General features: G+C 45.7%; 1 protein-coding gene across 4 annotated transcripts in view; it reads right to left on the reverse strand.

The window, feature by feature from the left end:
• Positions 1–14,973, reverse strand: part of ZHX2 (zinc fingers and homeoboxes 2) — a 53,067-nt gene extending 38,094 nt beyond the window's left edge. The window contains exons 1-2 of one of the 4 annotated variants that reach the window (XM_083749104.1): positions 14,312–14,626; positions 10,116–10,303 (exon numbers count right to left, since the gene is read on the reverse strand). The gene's annotated coding sequence lies outside the window, so the exon portion shown is untranslated. Of the gene's footprint in view, positions 1–10,115; positions 10,304–14,311 lie in introns of all 4 variants that reach the window. The other 3 variants (XR_014566781.1, XM_083749105.1, XM_083749103.1) reach the window with 3 other exon arrangements.
• Between the last annotated feature and the right edge of the window lie 12,099 nt (positions 14,974–27,072).

Here is a 27,072-nt window from a genome sequence, read left to right on the forward strand (position 1 = left end):
TCACAAATAAAGCAGGTACCCAGTAGTAGTTGTTGGGAAACTGTGTACGTGCAGCTACTCACACAGAGTCAATCAAGGTTTGGCAGACAGCCAGAAGGCAATCTGAAGGAGTAACTCTGCCTGGTGATAACAAAGGCATAGAGACAGCTCCCTGACTGGTCAAGCTCTCTCAAGGGAGTGATAATTAATGGACTACTAACTGGTAGTTCAGAGGTTCAGTGTGTCAGTGTAGGAGTTTTGAGTCGTGTCAGAGAGAGCTAGCTAAAGATCCATGTTCTGTTCCTGTAAATAGTCCACTGTATATAATGAACACCTAACTACAATTTCCTGGTTCCTGCTTCCTCTATCCTGTCTGCAGCCAAGTCGCCAGTTGCTTCCGTGGATTCTGCGTTGACTCTGCTAGGTCTGGCTAAGGTCCTGCAACTAGTCAGAAAGTTGCGAAACACCAAATAGGTTTTGCCAATAGTAGTGACTGTTTTGTCAGGGAAGCATCTCTGCAGTCAATCATCTTCTCACTGAGAAAACCCAGGGGTCTCTGGAATGCAGTTTGAAAAACAACTCCCGTGCATTAAATATCACAATAAAATAATCAGCATGGGGGGAAGGAATGCATGCCACAGGCACCCCTCTGTACATACCGGCTTGCAATACATCAGCATGATTTTTCATCTGATGGCAGTTCACATTAGAACTATATTACATGATCCAATTTCTTTATCGATTTATGTATCAACGAAAGGCCTGGGTTGCCAAAGTGGATGTGAATGATTGGCGCATCCGTTTCGGAGCAGAAGCAACCCAGCTCTCCAGCACCAATGAAAGTAAAGAATGGCACCTGTTGCAAGGAGGGTGGCAACAAGAACGCCTTTGAGATGCTACCTTGCCGTACCCCCTGTTGTTATGAAAGGAAAGGGAAATGTTAGAAGGAAGGGAAATGATGAAAGTGAAACAGAATAGGGAAACTTACAAACACACTGCATCCATATTAAACACTGAAACAATTACTGTAGAACTCTTTTTGAGTAAGGCTGTTTTTCCTCCAGAAACATGCCCCCAATGAGAAACTGGGGAGCAGCATGGGAGAAATACTCATTATCCGTGATGGCACAGACACTATCCAATTGGTGCCCATGACAGATCCACAAGCAGAAATATTATTATTATTTATTATTATTATTATTATTATTACTATTATTATTATTATACCCCACCCATCTGGCTACGTTTCCCCAGCCAGTCGGGGCGGCTTCCAGCACATATATAAACGTAATAAAATGTCAAACATTAAAAACTTCCCGATACAGGGCTGCCTTCAGATATCTTCTAAAAGTTGTGTACCTTGGTTCACAAATGCCTTGGTACTCGTATGTTTTGGCTCCCGAACGCCGAAAAACCGCAAGTGTTTCGGTTTTCGAATGTTCTTTGGAAGCCGAACATCCGACGTGGCTTCCAATTGAGTACAGGAAACTGCTGCAGCCAATCGGAAGCTGCACCTTGGTTTTCGAACGGTTCCAGGAGTTGAACGGACTCCCGGAACAGATTAAGTTCGACAACCAATGTACCACTGTAGTTCTTTATATGACACCTGATGGGAAGGCATTCCACAGGGAGGGTGCCACTGCCAAGAAGGCCCTCTGCCTGGTTCCCTGTAGCTTCACTTCTCGCAGCGAGGGAATGATGGGAGTGGAGACGCTCCTTCAGGTACACAGGGCTGAGGCTATTTAGGGCTTTAAAAGGCAGCACCAACACTTTGAATTGTGCTCGGGATGGTACAGGGAGCCAATACAAATCTACAAGGCTGATGCCAAGTCTAGAATGTGCTGTGGTATACCTTGTTATTTTTCACATGCTCCTCCTGCGGCGCTGGACCTCAGTGTTTGGGCTGAGGGATGGGGGCGGAGGTAGTGGCATGGGGTGAGAAGGGGGGGCCCTAGGGGGTTAATAAGGGGGAGTGGCAGTGGGGTTCGGGAGAGGAGTGAGCAGGGGCACAGTCCCTAGTTAATCACATTCACATATTTGTGAAAAGGGAGACAAAAACGGGTAAGCCATTGCAACAGTGAGAAAGTGACTCTTGGGAAAAGCATGGGTGGGGAAATTGTGGGTCTTCAACTCCCACATCAAGGGACACGGGTGGCGCTGTGGGTTAAACCACAGAGCCTAGGACTTGCTGATCAGAAGGTCGGCGGTTCGAATCCCCGCCACGGGGTGAGCTCCCGTTGCTCGGTCCCTGTTCCTGCCAACCTAGCAGTTCGAAAGCACAAAGCGCAAGTAGATAAATAGGTACCGCTTCAGCGGGAAGGTAAATGGCGTTTCCGTGCGCTGCTCTGGTTCGCCAAAAGTGGCTTAGTCATGCTGGCCACATGACCCGGAAGCTGTATGCCGGCTCCCTCAGCCAATAAAGCAAGATGAGCGTCGCAACCCCAGAGTCGGCCACGACTGGACCTAACGGTCAGGGGTCCCTTTACCTTTAACTCCCACATCATGCAGCCCAACATCAAGAGGGCCACAGACCCAGGTTCCTGGTGCAAAGCAAGCTATGGTTGGATATAAACAACTATAATGAATTAAGATGTGTCAACGAGGCTGCTGCTGCTACTAAAGGCAATATGAATTTCCAAAGTAAAATTAATCAAAAATTGAAGTTGGCAGCTTTGAGGATGGGGAGGCGAGGAAAGAGAGGGGGGGGGAGATTTTAGGGAAAAGAAGCAATCTAATTAATTCACCACGGAAAGCAAAGAAGTAATGAACTAGCTCTCAAGTGCTTTTCCAATCTACAGTTCCTTTAGCTGAAAGAGATGTGCTTGCATATTTCTGCCAACAGTAGAGCACCAAGAGAATTTAAATGCCGGCCAGGAATCTAATTAAGAGCTGTCTTTCCCCTTAAAAACAAGATTTGCAGTTTGGGGAGAAGTTGCTTGCTGGAAGAGGGGTGAGGGGCAACTGTAGCCCACCCTAGTCTCCCATCCCCTCCTGAAAAACTGTCGGAAAACACATGAAGCTGCCTGAAGCCAGACTATCGGTTCATCAAGGCCAGCAATGTCTACTTTGAGAAGCAGCACCTTTTCAGGATTTTAAACAGATGTCTAGCTTTCTGGGGGTTTTGAACTGGAGATATTGTTTACTGAACCAGGATCTTCTGCATGCAAAATAACTCAAACACCAAGCTAAACTGCAGCCCAGAAGAAGCAGTAATGCTCCAATACTCCTGAATTGCCACCTTTTTCAAAGCTGCGTCTCAGGGAACCTGAGTTGTCAGGGTGCAATTATATCTGCTTCCCCTCTCTGTTCCTTTATTATCAGTGTTAGAAACTGGGATAGAATAGCTAGGAGCCAAATGGCTTCTGGGACCTGGGTTGTGGGTACCAAAAAAGACTGTCTAGTCGCCACTGGGGGTGTGTGTGTGTCGACAACACTTTTTATTTCTTATTTTGATAAGCATGAACTAATACAGTGGTACCTCTGGTTGCAAATGGGATCTGTTCCAGAGGCCCGTTTGCAACATGAAAAGCCCGCAACCTGAAGCGCCATATCTGTGCATGATTTGGTGCTTGTGTGCATGCACAAAGTGCAATTTAGCGCTACTGTGCATGTGTGAGCAGCGAAATCCAGAAGTAACCCCTTCCGGTACTTCCAGGTCACCGCAGGACGCAACCTGAAAAAACGTAACATGAACAAACGTAACATGAGGTATGACTGTACGCAATTCATGTAAGTGATACATTGTTAATATCACGCTTTTAGCAGAAATTGTTAATACACGTTTAATTGGGTGCTTACAATAAAAACTATTGGTACCATACTTCAGTTTTACCAAACTCCTTAACGTATTGTCTATCCTTAACATATACTTTGAGGCTTCAAAGCACATACCTTTCAGTAATTTTTGCGTGTCAGCCAGGCACACAATTTTTTTTTTTTTAAAAAAAAGGCACCCAGACTTTTTGAGGTGCTCGCAAATGGAGAATCTTTAGGCGCAAAACGCGCCTGGGACCCTGCTAATTTCAAACCATGATTATTACGCATGCCTATGGCATCGCCATGATCTGCCTGACACAACCCTGCTCACTTCAAGAGGCTTCTTTGAACTCTGGAACAAAAATTCACTCCCCTTTTCCTTTAACTTGGGCAGGGGGAAGCGAGTAGTTACTTCCTGGATGGAGAAACCCGGATGGCTTCTCCACCAAATAATAATAATAATATTTATTTATTTATACCCAGCCCTCCCCAGCCGAGACCGGGTTCAGGGCGGCTAACTCCAGGTAGAAAAACAATTGATTAAAATACAACTTAAAAACAAGATTAAAATACAACATTAAAATACAGCCTCGTTTCAGTAGAAACTCAAATCAAAAACTTTTTGGGATGAAAATGTCAAATCTTCACCAAGGCCAACTATCCAGTCTGGTCCTATGTGGGCCAGAAAACAAACCAGGGAAGCCCCCAAGTACGAGTTCCATCACAGAAGGAGAAAGGAAAGAGGGGGAGGGGATCAAGTTGATTCCAAGCCAAAGGCCAGGCGGAACAACTCTGACTTACAGGCCCTGCGGAAAGAAATCAGATCCTGCAGGGCCCTGGTCTCATGAGACAGAGCGTTCCACCAGGCTGGAGCCAGTGTTGAAAAGGCCCTGGTTCTGGTTGAGGCCCCGGGACCTCTAGGGTGTTGCTATTTATGGACCTTAAGGTCCTCCATGGGCATACCAGGAGAGGCGGTCCCGTAGGTATGAGAAATCTGAGGCTATTTCTTTTTCACCTCGCCAAAGCAAGTCAAACGCAGTCAGCCCAAACACCAGTTTATTGGCCTTGCAAGCAAGTCTACAAAAGTGGCCAGTGGCCATTGTAAAGGTAAAGGGACCCCTGACCATTAGGTCCAGTTGTGGCCGACTCTGGGGTTGCAGTGCTCATCTCGCTTTATAGGCCGAGGGAGCTGGTGTACAGCTTCCGGGTCATGTGGCCAGCATGACTAAGCTGCTTCTGGCAAACCAGAGCAGCACACGGAAACGCAGTTTACCTTCCCGCCGGAGCGGTACCTATTTATCTACTTGCACTTTGACGTGCTTTCGATCTGCTAGGTTGGCAGGAGCAGGGACCGAGCAACGGGAGCTCACCCTGTGGCGGGGATTCGAACCGCCGACCTTCTGATCAGCAAGTCCTAGGCTCGGTGGTTTAACCCACAGCGCCACCTGTGTCCCTAGTGACAAAGTTCTCTCCAGGTGACAAGACAGGGAAGCTCTACAGAAGTCTGGTTTTTTCACCTATTAAATTGCACTTGAATAGCCTTGGTATATATGGGCAGTGACCATTGTACCTGCCCATCATTGTACCTGGTGAAAAAACCAGACTTCTGTAGAGCTTCCCTGTCTTGTCACCTGGAGAGAACTTCTTCTTGCCACAGATTACCATGTAAGTGGCTATTTAAGTCTGCATTAAATGCTGAACAACAATTTCTCCAGCACTCCCCAGGCTGCAGCTAAGTGGCAGAAGATAGAAGTTTCCAGATTCAGTTCCTGGCACCTTCAATTAAAGTAATATTGGGTAACAGGTGGTAGGAAAGACCCTCCCTCTGAGACATAGAAGAGCCACTGTCAATCAAAGCAGACTGGACTGGACTAGACAGGCCAATGGACAGACTCAGGACGTGTTCACAGAATGCCATCATCTCTCTTTTCCCTACTGGCTGCAGATGACCTAAATTGCATTTCGCCTTGGCTGTCTGCTGTTAATTGATTTCTTGGAGCTTAGTGGTTTTTGCAGGAAGGGCTCCTGAAAAGCGAGGGCTGGGTAAAATAACTTGGGACAAAGGAAAGAGGCTAACCGATTGCTAACTAGGCATGAATAAAGAAGCAGTAAACCTATCTAGGCCAGAGCTCTGTTTACAAGGTATCACACAGTAAAAGGATACCGTAGACCTTGATAAATGCACACACTGTGACAATGCCTGCAGCCTAATGAAAGCTTCCTCTGCTTAAGAAATGTGCAACAGACTTGACTTGGAAGGAAGTCCCGTCAATCTCAAATGTTATTTGCTTCCAATTAAGTAACCTTTTCTCTGTTACTTGGGAGGAAGCCCCAGTGAACTCAGTAAAACTTACATGCTTAGGACTGGTCTGTAGAGGAATTAGCCCTACATTTTAAAACCACAGAATATTTAGGCTAAACACAGTTTAGTGTGTTGTTCCCACTCTAAACTGTGGTTAGTTTTAACTACAATTGGTTAAAATAAACCAGGTTCAGAAACCAGTTTGAAGCTGCCCCAATTTCCATTGAAGTTAAACTTATCCATAATTTGTCAGGTTCGGATGATCAAAAACAGAAACAAGTGCTTTTGAGCATCTCCTCTCAGCCACACTATAGGAAGGTGTGGGTGGCATGAGTCTAAGGCTCCCCTACACTAACTGTCATCACAGTAAACTATGGTTTAGCATGACACCCAAGTCAGGCTAACTGTTTAGCTGAATAACAGCCAATATTCCCAAAGAGAAGATCATGGGATAAAACTAGCCCCCAATGGTATTACTTAAGACTGAAGGTCAGGAAAGCATATTTGAATGTTTCCCCATGTTACAAAGACACCCTACTAGGACAGCCCAATTTTATACAGTGGTGCCTCGCAAGACGAAATTAATCCATTCCGCGAGTCTCTTCGTCTTGCGGTTTTTTCGTCTTGCGAAGCATGGCTATTAGCGGCTTAGCGCTATTAGCGGCTTAGAAAAGGGGGGGGGAGGGAAAAAACTCGCAAGAACTCGCAAGACGTTTCCTCTTGCGAAGCAAGCCCATAGGGAAATTTGTCTTGCGAAGCACCTGAAAAGACGGAAAACTCTTTCATCTAGCGAGTTTTTCATCTTGCGAGGCATTCGTCTTGCGGGGCACCACTGTACTTCCAGTTATAAACAAAAACAAGAGTTTTATAAGTTATATTATAGCTGTTCTCAAAAATAAGCCAACAGGAATAACAATTACAACTCAGCCATTATGACCCCATTACAACATAAATTTATTTCTTAAACATATAATATTTCAGTCTTTTGCACTGGGGGGAAATGAATTCAGAGCAAACAGTAATTGAAGTCTGTAACTGGAAACATTCCAAAAAAGGGGAGACTAAATTGGTTAGAAAAGTATCATGTCACATAAAGAAAGTTCTGAACCTAACCTCTGTAATATTGGTTTTCTACATGTCATGTTTCATATAAATATGTATGTAAAACAAACAGAGCTGATTTTTTTCATCTCGCTCTGTCTTGTGAGGTGAGACCCTGTTTATCCTTACCGATTTCCACTTTTCCAACACCTTCTTCTGCCATTTCACATCTCTGCACAAAACCACCACCCAGAATGACACAAAATATTCCGACTGGACCAAATGTCAGGGAGCAACTAGGGAAAGCGCTAATTAAATCACCTCAATCCTTGAAAACAGGTGGGAAAGGTGCAAACCTTCATGGCCTATATATCACCAATTCTAGGCAGTGTTAATTTCTATGTCAACGAAGACGCAGTTATATATTGATAGCTCAGAAGCTGGGGGCGGAATCAGAGAGACAACTCTGGAACACTATACAAAAAACTGCTTTACAAAGTTAGGCAAATCACTGTTTGCAGGTTCCCCCCACCCTCAAACATTTATACGTTTCTTTGTTTTTGTTTTTAAACCTTCTTGGTATATGGAATCATCCCCACAGGGAACCCTGTTTTTCCTGGATTATGGGACCCAAGTCAGACACACAACAAATTGCCCTCTATGGTGAGCCCTTGTTTAGGGTTCCAGCAACCCAGCAAAGACACTCTGTTCCAAGAATAGCCAATGTGGTTGCCTCCAGATGTTTTGGTCTATAACCTCCATCAGATGGAAGCTGCAGTCCACATCTGGAGAGTATTCCAGCTCTATTCCACCTCCCTCCTGGTTTTCTGGGGTTGTCCCCCCACAACTCTCCATAGCACTGTCTATACTATAAGAGGCCACAAGACTTTTCCCATGACCTATAGCTTTATTTGAAAGCTGCTTGAGTTTGATTTTGATCACAAAAAGGCAGGGCATAAACGTTGAAACATATCCATTTATAGAAATAATATTTGGACAAACTTATTCATGTTGTTTCCTCATTTCATCCCTTTAGGTTGGAGTACAGAATCTGTTGCCTTCTAGATGTTCTGGGGAGCTCCTACTTCCATCAGGTCCAACCAGCATGGTCAATAGTCAGGGATGATGGGAGTTGTAGTCCATCAAAATATGGAAGGCCACAGATTCACCACCCCTACTTTAGCTACATCCAATGACACGGAGAAAGAAGAAGGGGAAGCAAAGTGTGAAGCCACTTGCTATTATATACGGACACTTCTTCACTTATTTCTACAGTGGTACCTTGGTTCTCAAACTTAATCCGTTCCAGAAGTCCGTTCCAAAACCAAAGCATTCCAAAACCAAGGCACCCTTTCCCATGAAAAGTAATGCAAAACGGATTAATCTGTTTCAGACTTTCAAAAACAACCTCTAAAACAGCCATTTAACATGAATTTTACTACCTAACGAGACCATCGATCCACAAAATGAAAGTGATAAACAATGTACAGCAGTCACACATTCAATCCATCAGCAGCTGAACTGGGATCCACACAGTCACAAAAACAAAAAGAGCCACAAAAACAAAAACGCAAAATAAATAGCAAAAACAGACAGACCTCAGAGTAACACTCAAAACAGGTGGCACTCAAACCCAGAAGCATAACACTCAAAACGGAGCATGTTTGGCTTCCAAAAAAAGTTCGCAAACTGGAACGCTTACTTCCAGGTTTGCAGCGTTTGGGTTCCAAGTTGTTTGAGTACCAAGGAGTTTGAGAACCAAGGTACCACTGTAATCCCCCCCCCCCAGCGTTTGATGTGAATAAATGCTTCTTGAAACACTTCAGGCAAAGTTCACTTTTTAAGAATTGCTTGGAACAGTAAAAGTGTATTGTAATTCCTGATTTTACACAGCTGTTGGCAGAAATTAAAATGGGGGAGGGAATGGTTACTTCTCTAATTTTACACAGAATGATAGAAAAGTTGAGTACTATGTTGGAAAGCTGTTTCTGGTCAGGAAATGGAAAATTCCAGAATATGACAGCGATTTCCAGAATGACTGAAAAAACCTCAATTCTATTAAATATAAGCTATAATTGCCGAACCCTCTTAGACATATTCCAGTCCTGCTAGAACCAGAGGGGTTTAAGACAACCCAAAGTGGGTGGTGTCCTCTTCTTCTATGGCTATGGGCTTTTTAAAGGGTCAAGAAAACCCTCTAGCTTCTGACACCTCACTCTCACATCAGCTATGGCTTCCATGCTTCATAAATCTCAGTTCCTCTGTTCCCATTTTTTAAAATTATTGTTGTTGTTCTTATTGCCAGAGCAACAATGAATTTAAGCACACTGTATTAAAAATAGCTCAGTAATAGGAAACTTGGAACTTAGGACTATATAGTAGAATTTGAAGCTGTGCTACACGGACAGCAACCAGACAATGATGCTGATGATCCGATTTCCTGTATCTTTGCTTTTCTCTATAGCCCAGCTGTCTTGTTTGTGTATGTGGGGTGGTCCCACTTGGGACCACAACTTATTTTGCTGTCCTTTCCTTTCAGCCATTTCCCCCCTAGAAAATTGCTCCCTCTCCTTTCTATTTTGTCCTGTTAAAGGTAAAGGGACCCCTGACCCTTAGGACGACTCTGGGGTTGCGGTGCTCATCTCACTTTATTGGCCGAGGGAGCCGGCGTACAGCTTCTGGGTCATGTGGCCAGCATGACTAAGCTGCTTCTGGCAAACCAGAGCAGCGCACAGAAATGCCGTTTACCTTCCCACCATAGTGGTACCTATTTATCTACTTGCACTTGGTGTGCTTTCGAACTGCTAGGTTGGCAGGAGCAGGGACCGAACAACGGGAGCTCACTCCGTCGCGGGGATTCGAACCACCAACCTTCCGATCGGCAAGTCCTAGGCTCTGTGGTTTAACCCACAGCACCATCCACATCCCATTTTCTCCTGTTAGGGAATGATTATAGGTACCCACACATTTCTCTTAATGGAGCAAATGACAACTTTGGAGCATGTAGAGAGAAACCGCAATAGTAGGGTTAACTTACTCCAGTGCTGATGTGATTCAGGGACCTCTACTGACCACCCCTTGGCATTTAAAGAAACTAATCATGGATCCCCCCCCCCCAGTCTTGTGAACCACTAGTCCATCTCGCTCAGCTCTGTCAACTTCGACAAGCAATGCACCTCCATAGAATCAGGCGGAGATGGTTCTCAGCTCTCTACTTGAGATTCCCTTTCACACAAGATGACAGAAACTGAACTTGGGGCGTGCAAAGCTTGGGACCCAATGCATACCTGCCCACAAAATCTCTACAGTGGTACCTTGGTTCTCAAATTTAATCTGTTCCAGAAGTCCGTTCCAAAACCAAAATGTTCCAAAACCAAGGCACGCTTTCCCATAGAAAGTAATGCAAAATGGATTAATCCGTTCCAGACTTTTCTGAACAACCCCCAAAACAGCACTTTAACATGAATTTTCTTATCTAACGAGACCATTGATCCAAATGAAAGCAATAAGCAATGTACTGCAGCCACACAATCAATCAGTAGCTGAACTGGGTTCCACACAGTCACACACACAAAAAAAAGAGCCACAAAAATGCAAAATAAATAGCAAAACCAGACAGACCTCAGCGTAACACTCAAAACGGAAGTGTGGCACTCAAATCGGAAGCGTAACCCTCAAAACGGAGCATGTTCAACTTCCGAAAAAAGTTCACAAACTGGAACACTTACTTCTGGGTTTGCAGTGTTTGGGCTCCAAGTTGTTTGAGAATCAAGGCGTTTGAGAACCAATGTACCACTGTACTACAGATCTGCACAATTCGTGCTCCATCGAGGCGTAAAAATCACAAGAGCAGCTGTGCTGGATCAAACCAAAAGCCCATCTTGTCCAGCACTCTAGGGTCACAGTGGCCAACCAGATGACCACAGGTAGCCCCCAAGCAGGACCCTGAACACAGTAGCACTCACTCTACCTGAGATTGCCAGCAGCTGGCATTTACAGGCTTTCTGCCTCTGACTGTAAAGGTAGAACACTGTGATTAGTAGACATAAATGGGACAGTGCTAAAGCTCCTAGGTTTGTGGCCTGTTAGGAATGGCTGAAGTGTGTTGGGCTCTAAATCAATCACCTGCCACGTATGGCTGGCATACAGCACAGTGGGTCAATAGCTGCAGAGTCCTGCTTTACTGAGGCTCTGGCCCTAGACACCTAAGTTAGCGTTTTAATAAACATGCCCAGGATTGAGCTGTGAATACCAAATCCAGCAAAGTTCCCGATTCCGCTTTCCGGATGTAAGAAAAGACCTGCTGGATCAGGCCAAAGGTCCAGCATCTTGATCTCACCTTCCCCAACAAGAAGCCTGTGGGAAGCTTGCAAGCAGGACCCGCGTGCAGTTTTCAACTGGGCAAAGTGGATTTGATAGCTGCAAACTGTACAGAGCTGTTCACGTAGAAAAGACAAGTCCTGTGCAACTCAAAAGCTAGCTTGATTGCATTTAATCCAAATGCTCCCCCTCATTTTCCCCATCACACATTTTTACTCCCCTTTTTTTGTTGTGGGGCTGGAAACTGCCCCCATCTAGCTACAAGGGTTAATTAACATAGCAAAACTGGGGTGATTGGTTGTATTAGCAGGAATTACCACTACTGTGCATGGTCACAGAGTTTATTTTACACAAATTTAAGCTTTAACTGAATCATCACAGACCATATTCTTTTGCAGGTCACTCATCACTATTTGAGGGACGCGGGTGGTGCTGTAGGTTTACGATCAGAAGGTCGGCGGTTTGAATCCCCGCAATGGGGTGAGCTCCCATTGCTCGGTCCCTGCTCCTGCCAACCTAGCAGTTCAAAAGCATGTCAATGTGCAAGTAGATAAATAGGTACCGCTCTGGAGGTAAGGTAAACGGCGTTTCCGTGCGCTGCTCTCGTTCGCCAGAAGCGGCTTAGTCATGCTGGCCACATGACCCGGAAGCTGTACGCCGGCTCCCTCGGCCAATAAAGTGAGAGGAGCGCTGCAACCCCAATCGGCCACGACTGGACCTAATGGTCAGGGGTCCTTTTACCTTACCATCACTATTTGACCCCACTGTTTACATCCCCCCCTTTATGCCCATGCATATATCAATAAACTGAGGACGACACATTATACATTTGGAGTCTAGGCCATGAAAGCTGTTTGACAGTGGAACAATCTCCCTCGAAAGGCTGTCGACTCTCCTAACTTGGAGGTTTTTAAGCAGAGGCTGGACGGCCATCTGCCACGGATACTTTATTTGAGATTCCTGCATTGCAGCGGGTTGGACTAGATGACCCCTTGGGGTCCCTTCCAACTCTACAATTCTATGAGAGCACATGCCGTAATAACTGTAGATTCCTTTAGGGTGCAAAAAGATTATTTGCTGTTGCTGCAATAGGCTCACACCTGCTCTGAAAGCTGCCTGCTTCTTATTGCTCTTAACTGACAAGTGCATTAGGATCAGCACAATTTAGGGTTCAAAACCTTTAGCTGCCAAAAGTACAACGTGCCCTTTCAAAGGAAAGACAAGACAACCAACTAATGTGCCCAGCTTGGCACTCCAGCAGGCAAACAAAAGGCCATCAGGAAACAAGTCTAGGGCTCCCAACCGTCTCACATGGCTTTGAAGTCAATCAACCAGGTGGAACTTCTCAGCAAATCAAAACTTCACTTCCTCAAAAACCAAGCCTCTCCCACAGCACTTTATCTCAGGGGTTGGGGCAGCCTTTGTTGTTGTCTTTTCTCTGCTCTCCCCAGTGAGACAGGAAAGGAGCAAGTCCAATTCAAATCCTATGAAAATAAAAACTGATGGGGGGAGGGGAAGGTTTTTTTTGGTGGGGGAAAGAACAGACCTGGAAGTCTCTCCAAAGGAAATGTGGAATGATGACCAGAACACCTTAACATTTCCCAGGATTGTGGAGATCTTTGGAACAGGATCAAATCAGAAGTAAAACCAACAACGGTTAGGAGTAACCTTTTTTTTTCCTTTTCGGGTTTTGTTTCGGTTTTTCAACAGGGTGTTGGAATACACCAGGCGTTTGGCAAAATTTATATTTTTCATTTCTTAGCAAAAAAAAAAAAGGAGATGCGCTAAGAAGATGATCGCCCCTCCCCACCCGCTATCAGAAGATGGGGTAGTGGTGGGGAGGAGAGTTAGCCCGATGCGTTATGCTATGCAAGCGTGGCTTCTACAGAGCCATTATTTCCTATTAATAGGGGGGGAAATACAACGTCTCCTGTCAATTTACAGATTTTTTCCGGGGTTGCAGCGGGGAGAGAGAAAGAGACTGCAGCCCAAACGCGTCATGGTGCCTGCATCAAAAACAAATCTGGTGTGTGCGTGGAATTGCAGCCCAAATCTGTGCTTGTTCGGAGCCTGGAGGGGCTACCCCTCCCCATTCCCACCCCCTCCCCACCTTAAAACTCTGACCCCGTCTTCCAAGAGGCGCGCGGGGAACACGAGGGCAAAGGCGTCCGGCCCCCACCCGCTCCACCAACGTCGCAGTTATGGGGTAAAGGAGGGGGCCGGGGTGTCCCTCACTCTCCAAGCCTGGATTTCCAAGATCGCCTTCCTCGCCTCTACGTAACGCCTTCTCGAAAGCGGACGCCATATTTTGTGTGGCTGATGTCGACATAGGGAAACGTAGACATATTTTTAATGCATTTCTTTTTTTTAAAAGAAAAAAACACCCTTCGCCTTCTCTCCTTTTTGCTCCCCCCCCCGGCATGCCCGGCATGCAGCCCCCTCCTCCCTTAAAACAACAACAACTTGAGATCGGCTTGAAGAGAGGGCGAAGGGCCTCCTTTCCAATACTCGTATGTTTTCCCTTTAATCCGATCTTTTGCCACCTTCCTCGAAATCTTTCCTCTCTTCAACGCCCCTCCCTCCCTGCCTGCCTTCCTCCCCTCCCCACCCGCTCTCAAGTCCTCTTAACAAACGGGAGCTTTTTTTTTCCTCCCCCGGAGGAAGAAGCAAAAGTTAGGTCCGAGTGGCTTGCCCGATCGGTCGGGTTTACAGGGCAAAAGCAAAGAGCATCTTAAGTCCATGTGGCAAAAAGATTTAGCGGCGGGGTGGTTGGGTTTTTTTTTTCTTGCAAAGAACCGCACTTCCTTGTTCCTTCTTAAAAACAAACAAACCAAAAGCTTAATAATAGGGGCGGAGGAAGGGAGGGCGAACGTTGTTTTTCTTTTGCATTCTTTCTTCCTTCCCCTTCCTTACCTGCGATCAAAGCTTTGGAACGCCGAGACACGAACTTTCCCCGGGAATGGAACTCTCGGTGCGCGTTCTAGAACGCGGGGGAGACAGTCCGGGACTCTCGGTTTTAACACTCGGCCCACCGCGCACCCCCCCCACCCCCGCCGCGAAAAAAAAAAAAGCAACCACCACCACACTCACGCACACACACAAACACTCACGCACACACCAAAAAAACCCCCCACAACCCAGTAGCAATTTGGGGAAAAAAAATAAATTAAATTTAAAAAAAAAACCCTCTCCGATCGGTAGTGGTGATCTACGCCAAAACCCACATGATCTCTGACGTCAGCTTGCGTATTTGCATACGATACAACCCGCGGCTCTTCTAGCAGGGTCCCTCGATTTTGGACAAAGTTTTCATTCTCTTTCTTGTTTTTTTTCCCCAACGTGAAAAACCTGCAGCTACTTTCTCTACCCGCCTTTCAAAGGTCCTGCCTCGCTTTAAAAGCATGCCTTCACCTTCTGTTAATTAATCAAATCATATCTTCATTCTGTTCACATGGGGATGTTTTTGGTTTTTTTGTCTCCGCGTTCTTTGTTACGTGCATTTTGCTCTTAACTTTAATACAGTGTTAAAAAAAAAGGCGTTTAAATTTGCTGGCGGGGGAGGGGCGGTCGGAAGAGAAGGTTGCCTCTAATAATATCAAGGGTGCATTATATATATATATATAAATCAATGCTGCAGTCTTTCTTTGGTTATTAGTGCATGGTCCGAGGCTGCACTAAGCGCTTACTCGGGAGCAACTTCCATTCTGGGGTCGAGCTGCAGCCTCACGCGCGATGCTTGGGGAGCAACCCCACTCGAGCTCCGTGGGATTCCACGTGCATGATGAACTCGGGAGAAAGTCCTCGTTTCGTTCCGTGGGTTTTGCTCCCTCGTAAGCGAGCGTGGGACTGGAGCCTTCGGACCTCGATCTTGTGCACGTTTGCAAAAAGGAACCAGACTGCTTATGTAGAAATATGTGGAACACACTTGTTCGCTTAAATGACCTCAATGTAGCTGTGCGCTTTATCTCCTCCGAAAAGTCTCTCCGTCCTCCCCTGCTGCTTTGCCAAAGTACAGCAACCGCGCAAGTTGTCATAAAGGACCCAGACCACTTTCTCATCCGCGCCCCCTAACTTCTCATTGCAACACCGGCGAAAATGTTTCTGAATTACGCACGCGCGCACAGGTCCCGAAATCAGAGGGTGCAGAACTTCCTATGGAAGATACCATTGCTCCTTTTCCACCCCCCCCCCAGTAAAAATCATTCGGAGCCTTCGATCCTATAATCAGAAGTCCGGGGCATTCAGGGGCACAGCCCAGAAGTTTAGCTGAAATCAACAGAATTTGGGGCTGGTTATACGGTTGGATATCTCGCTCATTGCTATCCCTGGCGCCGGTTATGCTGTCGGATATTCCTTTTAAATGGGGGGGGGGAGAGGAGGAGGAGTCTTTCTTACGCCCAGGAAGACTCCGAAACAGCTGCACCCTGTCCTATAATGTGAACCCAGTTAAATTTAAACCCGGGCCATTATGGTTAAGACCCTCTGCCCTGTGATTAATGGACAAATTAACGCGCGCGCCCCACCGCACCAAATAATTAAATAAAAAAATCAAAATCCCTTTGCAAAGGCTCTGGTGGGTGAGATGTGGATTATTTTGTGGGGATGCACTGAGATGGCAAAATCTGAGAGTCCAAGAAAAGCGTAAAAGCTGCTTGCGCGCACAGCCTCAGGCCATGTAACGGGGCGGCGCGTAATTTTGTGTGCCGTCACTTGTTCCCTCCCCTCTGATCTAATTTTAATTGTTAAAAAAAATTATCCCAAGTCATTGGAAGAAATAGGCAGAGAGTAAGCCCCAGCCCCGTTGCTGTTCCACGTTCACTGTTTCATTGCCATGCTTCAAATGGAAATGTGCGTGAGGGTGCGGGGAGAGGGAGACCGGCAGGTGAAAGCGTGTCGAGACGCGCCTAGGCGCATCTGACTGGCGTCCCCCGTCTATCTTCTGCAAAAGGGGAAAGTTCGAAGCGCGGCTGGTGACTTCGACAAACTCTTGATCGCGGCCACGCGGGAGCTGCGAGAAGAAGCCGTCCTGAATGAATCTGATGGTTGAGGAAAGAGCAAACGCTGGGCTGAGCCTCTCTCCCGCGTTGCTCCTTTAGGTGGTGTTTTGTTAGCTTTCCCTTACCTCCTTTTCATTTGTTTGGAAGGAAAGAATGGAAAAAAGCTTCCGACTGCCTTGGGGAAAGGAGGAAATCGCTCCGGAGGAAAGTCAAATCCCTGGGGTGGCTCTTAACAATCGCCGGCTGCTCATGTCTTGAAGTGCAGCAGAAGTAGATTGACAGATCTGCCTGATTTACATCCCTGTAGAACAGCGGCCATTTTATATTAATAGATAGATATACTTTATGTGGTGCCAGGCCATTTATCCATCGGGGCAGTTGTTGTTCTCCTCCTCCTCTCCTTGTGTCTCCACTCCCACCCACCCCCCAAAAAACCACCCAGGCTCCTATAACAGCTGCCCAAGAAGCCAGCTGGTGTAGTTTATCCCAGAATAGAAGGTAATGGGAGACACTTCTTCACCTGTTGCGTTTCTGCCTGTCCTGCACAGCTTTTACACTGTTCTATGCATTACCTTGTTTGCTGGGGGACACTCTAGCCCACCTGAAATTTGGCATGGGAATCTGTCTCGTTTAAAAGTGCAAGGGTATTAGCTGAGATCACAGAATTGTAGAGTTGGAAGGGACACCTCATCTAGTCCATGGGTAGGCAAACTAAGGCCTGGGGGCCGGATCCGGCCCAATTGCCTTCTAAATCCAGCCCATAGACAGTCCAGGAATCAGCGTGTTTTTACATGAGTAGAAAGTGTACTTTTATTTAAAATGCATCTCTGGGTTATTTGTGGGGCACAGGAATTCATTCATTTTTTTTCTTTCCAAAATATAGTCCAGCCCCCCACAAGGTCTGAGAGATAGTGGACCGGCCCCCGGCTGAAAAAGTTTGCTGACCCCTGCAATGTAGGAATATGGAACTGTCCCATATGGGGATCACATCATCGATCTTGGTGCTGTCAGCACCTTGCTTTAACTGACTAAACTAGATCATTCTCACAATATTTTCTCACAATTTTGGAAAGGTTTTTTTTTTTAAAAAAAAATAGAACTCATTTACTGCCTTGATTGTCCTAGAGAGCAAGGTTCAATCTACTAGACAGGCAGTTGGGTTTTTACTGGTAACAAGTAATGTTTTAAGTTCCTTGGCTGGCTTTTTGGAGATTCTCTCTCTAGAGAATCGAAAAACCGGCCCACCTATCAGAGTTGTTGTGAGGGTGTGTTAAATATTTTGCAGATTTAAAAAGTGAGTAGGTTGCAACAGGTCTATTGTTGTTGTTTAGTCGTTTAGTTGTGTCCGACTCTTCGTGACCCCATGGACCAGAGCACGCCAGGCACTCCTGTCTTCCACTGCCTCCCGCAGTTTGGTCCAGTGGCGTAGCATGGGTTGTCAGCACCCGGGGCAAGGCAAGTAATTTGTGCCCCCTAACCCGTGGATTTGCGCCCCCTAACCCTAACCCCCAGATGTTGCACCCGGTGCGGCCGGCCCCCCCTGCACCCCCCACGCTACGCCACTGGTTTGGTCAAACTCATGCTGGTAGCTTTGAGAACACTGTCCAACCATCTCGTCCTCTGTCGTCCCCTTCTCCTTGTGCCCTCCATCTTTCCCAACATCAGGGACTTTTCCAGGGAGTCTTCTCTTCTCATGAGGTGGCCAAAGTATTGGAGCCTCAGCTTCAGGATCTGTCCTTCCAGTGAGCACTCAGGGCTGATTTCCTTAAGAATGGATAGGTTTGATCTCCTTGCAGTCCATGGGACTCTCAAGAGTCTCCTCCAGCACCAGAATTCAAAAGCATCAATTCTTCGGCAATCAGCCTTCTTTATGGTCCAGATCTCACTTCCATACATCACTACTGGACTCCATGGACAAAGGCAACAGGCATATAACAGGTCTATTACTGATCTGCATAAAATGTTACCCTTGCGTGCATATGCTGAGGTTTGTGCTGCAAAATGCCCACCTTTTTAATTGGCGATGAATGAACTCGGCGATTATTGAGCTTGGCTCTCATTCTCCCTTCCTCAATAATGCTTTAATTATATTTCAACTGTGCAGAGAGTGGTGCTTTCACTGTTTCAAATTGCTGCTATGGGCACGTGCCCTTTTGACTTTAAACAAGAAGAATACCTTTCAGCAGAGTTTATTTCACACTTGCTTACATTCATTGAGCTTTAAAATCACCCTGCTTACTGTTTTGCATTTAATTTTTCCTAAATACCAGGCTCCATGTTGTTATGGCCTTTGAGAAACACAGCAACAGTTTAACATTGGGTAAAAAGTAATTATATAGGGCACCCCTCGGCAGAGGATAATTAATAGCTTTGTTGCACTATCTTTGTAAATCACAGGAGGACTGGAGTTTAGGCTTGGAATCCAACAACACACTTTACAGTGGTACTTTGGGTTAAGAACTTAATTCATTCTGGAGGTCTGTTCTTAACCTGAAACTGTTCTTAACCTGAAGCACCACTTTAGCTAATGGGGCCTCCTGCTGCCGCTGCACCGCCAGAGCACAATTTCTGTTCCCATCCTGAAGCAAAGTTCTTAACCCGAGGTACTATTTCTGGATTAGCCGAGTCTGTAACCTGAAGCGTCTGTAACCTGAGGTACCACTGTATAGTGAAAACACATCGTTGGGGAGGGGGTGGTTTCACAGTTCATGTGCTTAGTATTTTCCTTCTCATGGAAAAAAAATGGAGCACCCATGCCTGGCCAATTAATTTAGCACAAAGGTGCAAGCCAGGTTTGCATTTATATATCGATGCAACAGAGTTTGATTCCCCACTTGCACTGATGTGTAAGAAGCAAAGGGGAGAGGGATCTTGTAGAAGCAGGAATTGTGATGAGCGCAGTGTCTTTACTCAGGCAAGGCAAATTGTTCTTGCCAACATTTTCTGTACAAATAAGTAGACCCTTGCCTTCCTTTATTTCTGGTCACCAGGCACATTAATGCAAGCTGAGAATCAAGAACTGTGTTTCAGCAACAGAGCAGATTTGTATAGACCCATTTCTCTTACAAGGTAAGAGCTGTTGGACTGGAATGGACTCCCTCAGGAGAGGTTGGATGTATGAGATGTAACCTAAGCAGTCAAATACAACATTTCCTGTTTGCCCAGAGTGGACACACAGGGGAATGTTGCTCCAGCCAGGAGGACTTCCTGTCACACCTAGATGACCAGATGACTTTCAGGATCCCTTCCAACTCTTCTACAATTCCATGATCCTACGAAAATGTGCAATGTAGGTAAATCTGCATTGCATTTCACAGTGATCTTGTTTGGCTATCATATCTTGGCTTAAAAAACAGGTGCACGGGGCTTCTCCCCACAAGTGCAGCTGCTTCCCTTCTCTGTATGCTGCAATAAACCAAGTCTTCAATGAGCCATAAAGGTACAGTGGTACCTCAGGTTAAGTACTTAATTCGTTCTGAAGGTCCGTACTTAACCTGAAACTCTTCTTAACCTGAAGCACCACTTTAGCTAATGGGGCCTCCTGCTGCCGCCGCGCCGCGGGAGCACGATTTCTGTTCTCATCCTGAAGCAAAGTTCTTAACCCGAAGCACTATTTCTGGGTTAGTGGAGTCTGTAACCCGCAGTGTATGTAACCTGAGGTACCACTGTAAAGGGTAAAGGTGACCCCTGATCATTAGGTCCAGTCATGGCCGACTCTGGGGTTGCGGCGCTCATCTCGCTTTATTGGCCAAGGGAGCCGGTGTACAGCTTCCGGGTCATGTGGCCAGCATGACTAAGCCGCTTCTGGCGAACCAGAGCAGCGCACGGAAACACCGTTTACCTTCCCGCCAGAGAGGTACCTATTTATCTACTTGCACTTTGACGTGCTTTTGAACTGCTAGGTTGGCAGGAGCAGGGACCAAGCAATAGGAGCTCACTGCATCGTGGGGATTTAAACCGCTGACCTTCTGATCGGCAAGCCCTAGGCTCTGTGGTTTAACCCACAGCACCACCCGCGTCCCTCAGTCAATGAACCATAGTTTCATCTACCGTATTTTTCGTTCTATAAGACGCACCAGACCACAAGACGCACCTAGTTTTTGGAGGAGGAAAACAAGAAAAAAAAAATTCAGAATCTCAGAAGCCAGAACAGCAAGAGGGATCGCTGCGCAGTGAAAGCAGCAATCCCTATGCTGTTCTGGCTTCTGGGATAGCGGCGCAGCCTGCATTCGCTCCATAAGACGCACATACATTTCCCCTTACTTTTTAGGAGGGAAAAAGTGAGTCTTATAGAACAAAAAATGCAGTAATTCAGAGGTGAGGAACCTCCAGCTCGCAGGCCAAATTCAGCCCAGCTCAGGACTTTATTTTGCCCACCAGGTTGTTTTCTCCAAACTGAACTCACCAGCTCCGTACCTGACACCTCATGTGATCTCAGGTTTGGGGCAAGGAGAGACACGGTTAAATCAGCTGTGTGGCCAAGTTCCCCATGGGAAATAAAAAAGGAATTGATTGTGCTGCAGAAAGCAGGCCTGAAATCACCACCCATCAGCTGACAGCCAATAACTTCAAGCTTGCTGACTCACCAATCCCGGTTTGGTGCTTTGAAGTCCCAAAGATCATAATCCTTTGTTAAATTTGGCCCATGAGGATGAGTAGGGAAGATAAGGATCTGGTCCTTCATAATCCCTTTAACTGCAGGTTCCAGGGGCAGAAGATAGGATCACTCAGCAATGTTTCTGGATAAGTAGAATACAAATATTAAATCCAATATGGCTCTCAAGTGTCAAATCAATGGAATCCTGCAATGGAAACCTGCAAAAGGGGCTGGCTGGCTGGCTGGCAAACACCCTGTACAGAAGAATTCCATACTGCAACATTTTGTTGCAGGTCTCACTCGTTTGTTCATAAACTCGATTTGTCTATAATTCTTCCACCGAAGAGCTCAAATATAGCTGGCCAACTGGAACCCTGTGCGACCGCACAGGCTCTCTCAGTTTTTGAGCCCCCTAGCCATAATAATAATAATAAAATGTCAGCACTTAAAAACTAAATAAGGCACTGAAAAAAAAAGAAAAGAGTAAGATGTGCTTTGCTTTTTTAATTTAACAAATGAATTTCTACCCCTTTTTCTGCACAAATGCACTAATTATTGAGGAAAAATCTCACTTTCATGCAATGTCACAGTTGGTATTAAGGATATGACAAAATCTATATCATTTAACCAAAAGGAAAAAAAAGAGATTGTCTGTTAACAAGACACACCTCTTATTTGCTTTAATTTGCAGCGTTAAGCTTAGGAAGTATGTCATGTTTTAATCTGATGCACATAGAAGCAAGTTGTGAAGCTTATTAAACACCAAAAAATTAACAGGTGTCTGAATCCGAGGTCCCATTGGAGCCTGAGGCTGCCCCGGCCAGATTGCCCCCCTGACCCCCACTCTGATTGGCACTGCAAAAGCATTCCACATAGCAACACTTTTTTGTGGATTAAATTTGTCTGTTTAAAAAACTGGATATCATTCTTGCTTTGAGGAGTTAAGGGTGGCAAGGAAAGGGGTTCTCTTGTTGCATTTGAGCCTCACAACCATCTCTTGAGACAACGTCTGTCCTGTGAGCATGCAGTTTAACAGAGGTGTGGATGTTTGAACATGGTTAACCCGTATCTGAAGCCTATATTATAATGTTGCTATAAAAAGGTAAAGGTAAAGGACCCCTGGATGGTTAAGTCCAGTCAAAGGTGACTATGGAGTTGTGGTGTTCATCTCGCTTTCAGGCCAAGGGAGCTGGTGTTTGTCCACAGACAGCTTTCCAAGTCATGTGGCCAACATGACTAAACTGCTTCTGGTGCAAGGGACACTGTGATGGGAGCCAGAGCCCATGGAAACCCCATTTACGTTCCCGCCACAACCGTACCTATTTATCTACTTGCACTGGCGTGCTTTCAAACTGCTAGGTTGGCAGGAGCAGGGACAGAGCAATAAGGATTCAAACTGCTAATTGGCAAGCCCAAGAGGCTCAGTGGTTTAGACCACAGCACCACCTACATCCCTGCTTTCAAATACCAGGTGCTGGAAACCACAGATGGTCAGGGTGTTGTTGTGCTCAAATCCTGCTTGCGGGCTTCTCCAATGCATCTTGCTGACCTCTGTAAGAACAACCACCACCACCCCACAACACCTTATTTGAGGGACTTTAAAAATTTTCAGAGTGGGCAGAAGACAATACTTGCTACAATAACATCGACTTTCTTTTCTTTCTCTCCTCTTTCCACCCATCAAATACTTGTCATGATGTGGAGACCTGTGTGACTCAAAAGCTTGCCCACAGCATTCCAAACCCTAGTTCGTCCAAATAAAGATGTTATTCCACCAATTTGGTGTGTGTGTTTTGCATTGTGTATTCTTCTTGTACTCTAGAGGCAGTACCCAACCAAGAACCAAATTACTGTATTTCAAGTATTTGGAGTCCAAATGCATGATCACATTTAATGGATTCGTTCAATAAAAAACATCAGCTGCAGGGAGAGAAAACAGGATCAGGACCTCAAGTACATGGGCCGGGCCAGGAGGATTAACCCTCTCTGTTTTCAGTGTTTTAGTCCTCAGTTGATGAAATTCACCCCAGGAAGCTGCTATTTGTCCCAGGACAGAAGTGGTTCCAAGTTGCATGTGTAAGGGATGGTGGAGGAGGAGAGTTGTCCTTGCATGGACCGCACAATGCCCATTGATCCTGCTGTTCTCCATGAGGGGCTTACCAGCAATTACTGTATTTTTCGCTCTATAAGACGCACCAGACCATAAGACGCACCTAGTTTTTGGAGGAGGAAAACAAGAAAAAAAATATTTTGAATCCCAAAAGCCAGAACAGCAAGAGGGATCGCTGTGCAACGAAAGCAGCGATCCCTCTTGCTGTTCTGGCTCCTGGGATAGCTGCACAGCCTCCATTCTCTCCATAAGATGCACACACATTTCCCCTTACTTTTTAGGAGGGAAAAAGTGTGTCTTATTGAGCAAAAAATACGGTATGCACCGTAGAGAGCTAAAACTATTGACTCCAGGTTGCTGTTTGCTGCTTGCGGATTGTTCGGCTGGGATTTGTTCAAGCAGAGCAGGCTTGGGGAGGCGAGAGAGAAAGAGGTCTCTGACAAAAATGCTCTGAATTTTTATGGACCATTAAGCACTTTGCAAGGGCTGCCTCATTAAAATGACAAAGGTGGTGAGCCAGCGGTTAACTGTATCCCATATGGGAAAGCCAGTTCATGAATAGCACACACATGCACATACATACATACCCCAAAGACCAATAGTCCGTTTTTGATCCAAGCGCAAAAATAAAATAAAAATCCTGAATAAGACTCCAAGCATTAGCATGTTTCAGGGGCATCATTTTAGAGCAGGAGTAGCCAATATGGTACCCTACCAATGCATTGGACTACAGCTTCCATCATTCTCAAATACTGGCCATTCTATCAGGGGTTGATGGGAGTTGGAGTTCAAAACATCTGAAAGGTACCCTGCTGCCTAGCCCTGTGTTGCAGGGTCCATTCTATTCTAGATAAGATAGGTGCTTTTTTCATGCTTGCTATCTTGCTCATTTGCAAGATATATGTTTTTCTCTTTCTGTACCACACTTTCTGTCTGAACGCGCCTGAATGCCAGGGTGGCACATGATTATGTTTTTAAAAAAGAAAACACTCCCACGCTACAGATCCTAAGATAACAAAATGGTGAGATACCAGCAGAGCAAGTGCTTTGTATGGAAATCTCCATTCCTGTGGTGTCCAGCAACTGGTATTCAGAAGCATTATGGCTCCATCTGGTATGCAGGCTGAGACCCTACTTGCCTGCAGACTGTCTCACCAGAGTGGTGCATGCTCTAGTTATCTCTCGCTTGGACCACTACAATGCGCTCTACGTGGGGCTACCTTTGAAGGTGACCCGGAAACTACAACTAATCCAGAATGCGGCAGCCAGACTGGTGACTGGGAGCGGCTGCCGAGACCACATAACACTGGTCCTGAAAGACTTACATTGGCTCCCATTAGGTTTTCGAGAACAATTCAAAGTGTTGGTGTTGACCTTTAAAACTTCCCTGAGTAGGGCTTCCTTCAGATGTCTTCTAAACGTCAGATAGTTGTTTATTTCCTTGACATCTGGTGGGAGGGCGTTCCACAGGGCGGGCACCACTACCGAGAAGGCCCTCTGCCTGGTTCCCTGTAGCTTTGCTTCTCGCCATGAGGGAACCGCCAGAAGGCCCTTGGCGCTGGACCTCAGTGTCCGGGCAGAATGATGGGGGTGGAGACGCTTCTTCAGGTATACTGGGCCGAGGCCGTTTAGGGCTTTAAAGGTCAACACCAACACTTTGAATTGTGCTTGGGAACATACTGGGAGCCAATGGAGATCTTTCAAGACCTGTGTTGTGTGGTCTCGGCAGCCGCCCCTAGTCACCAGTCTAGCTGTCTAGGGAGTCACCCCACCTTTAGTCATTTTGGTGGCCCTTTTCAGAATCTTATGTTCTGTCAGTCTTTGTTCTACATCAGATTTAATGTGATGATAAAGGGATGTCTTGGGACCTGCAATCAAAAGAGAGACTCAAGAAGAGGGTCATTTAAGAGTGCTTCCAGACCGACACTATTTTGGGGTGGGATTCAGTCACATGCTGGCAAATTCAGGTTGTGCCATTTAGCACATTAGCTTTCGTGCAGCAAACCCACTTCCCCCAAGGATTGGGCTTTTTGCAGGAAGGAAAGTGACAGGAATTTGCACGGGGATAACGTTTGCTTTGGATGCAATGCCATACATTTAAAGCACACTAAATGCACCTTTAAAGCATATGACTTAGAATCCCGAGAACCATAGTTTTCCCTCGTAGAGCTCCCATTCCCGGCACCTGGAACAAACTGCAGCTCCCAGAATTCTTTGGGGCAAGTTGCATGCTTGAAATGTGTGTTGGGTGTGCTTTTTTTAAAAATAGTTTTTATTAAGAATTTCATCATAACAAATTATCAAAAACATATCATCTTCATCCCCCCCATTTTTTCCCTTCCCCCCTCCCCAAGAAAACCCCTCCCTCCCCCTCCAGACTTCCCTCACCTCCTCTCTCTGATTTTTCAACACATGTTATTCTCTGCATATTATAAAATTGTGAAGATCCTTAAATTATCTGTCTATTATGTTAACAATAATAAATTTATGTATGTTTATTCAAAACCTGCCAAGGAGCCCAGTTCATATTGTTGTTTTTTTAAGTAATTTGTAAAAAGTTTCCATTCTTCTTTAAAGCCACAGTTGTCCTTGTCTCGCAGTTTGTATGACAATTTTGCCAGTTCCTCATAATCCATCAATTTCCCTTGCCACTGTTCTTTAAATGTATAGTATGGCTCTGCCCCAACCTTCCCACAAAGAAATCAGATAATCACATTGCCTGGAGACACCATAAGTCACAAGATACACACACACACACACACACACACACACACAGCTTTAAAGCATACTTAAATTACAAGGCTTCCCCAAAAGAATATCACCAACTCTAGTTTGTTAAGCTTCCTGGGATTTGTAGGTCTCTGAGTTCCCAGTTTGTGGGAAGCAACCCACTTTGAATGTATGGTTTGCATGCAGCCTTAATTTACCGTAGCTGTTTGTAATTCGTTGTGAGCTCCCTGTTGAGGGACAAGCTGTTCCTGCTTTGCTGACATGGTATATAGCATCTTGGGGGAGCAGGGTCCTGCCTTTAACATATAATTCAGTCCAACACTATTGCTAGAGATATAACGTGCACCATTCTGTTTCATTACCCATAACAAGAAACCCAATGCAACAATAATTTTACCCCTAATAAAAAATAAATAAATCCCGATATGAAACAAAGCCTAAATGCATGCAGCTGCATTTACTCAAAACCACTCTTGGCTATTCATGATATTTATTGTTAAAATTGCTTTGAGATGTTTCATGAGAAGCAACTCATAAACGAAATGAATATCCTTCTCTCTCTGGCCCATTCAACTTTATTTATTTCCTGCTTCTCCTCCAAGGAGCAAAAATGTGTTTTTTTTCCGCCCATCGCCCCACCATTCTATCCTCTGTTGTTGTTGTTTAGTCGTTTAGTCGTGTCCGACTCTTCGTGACCCCCTGGACCAGAGCACACCAGGCACTCATGTTTGTAGCTTCGAGAACATTGTCCAGCCATCTCGTCCTCTGTTGTCCCCTTCTCCTTGTGCCCTCCATCTTTCCCAACATCAGGGTCTTTTCCAGGGAGTCTTCTCTTTTCATGAGGTGGGCAAAATATTGGAGCCTCAGCTTCAGGATCTGTCCTTCCAGTGAGCACTTGGGGCTGATTTCCTTCAGAATGGATACATGTGATCTTCTTGCAGTCCATGGGACTCTCAAGAGTCTCCTCCAGCACCATAATTCAAAAGCATCAATTCTTCGGTGATCAGCCTTCTTTATGGTCCAGCTCTCACTTCCATACATCACTAATGGATTCTATCCTCTACCTGTGAGGTAGGGAAAGCTGAGAGATGGCAAGTAACCCAAGATGCTTCATGCCTGTGTTAATTTGAATGCTGGACTCGACAGTCCTAGTTTGACACTCCCAAGCACTGAATGTAGAGAGAACAGCACATGCATGGAAAATAACCCATGATGTAGCAGTGTTAAGGCGGGAGGAAGG

This window comes from Podarcis gaigeae (genome assembly GCF_964106915.1).
Source record: "Podarcis gaigeae genome assembly, chromosome: 7".
Classification (NCBI taxonomy): domain Eukaryota; kingdom Metazoa; phylum Chordata; class Lepidosauria; order Squamata; family Lacertidae; genus Podarcis; species Podarcis gaigeae.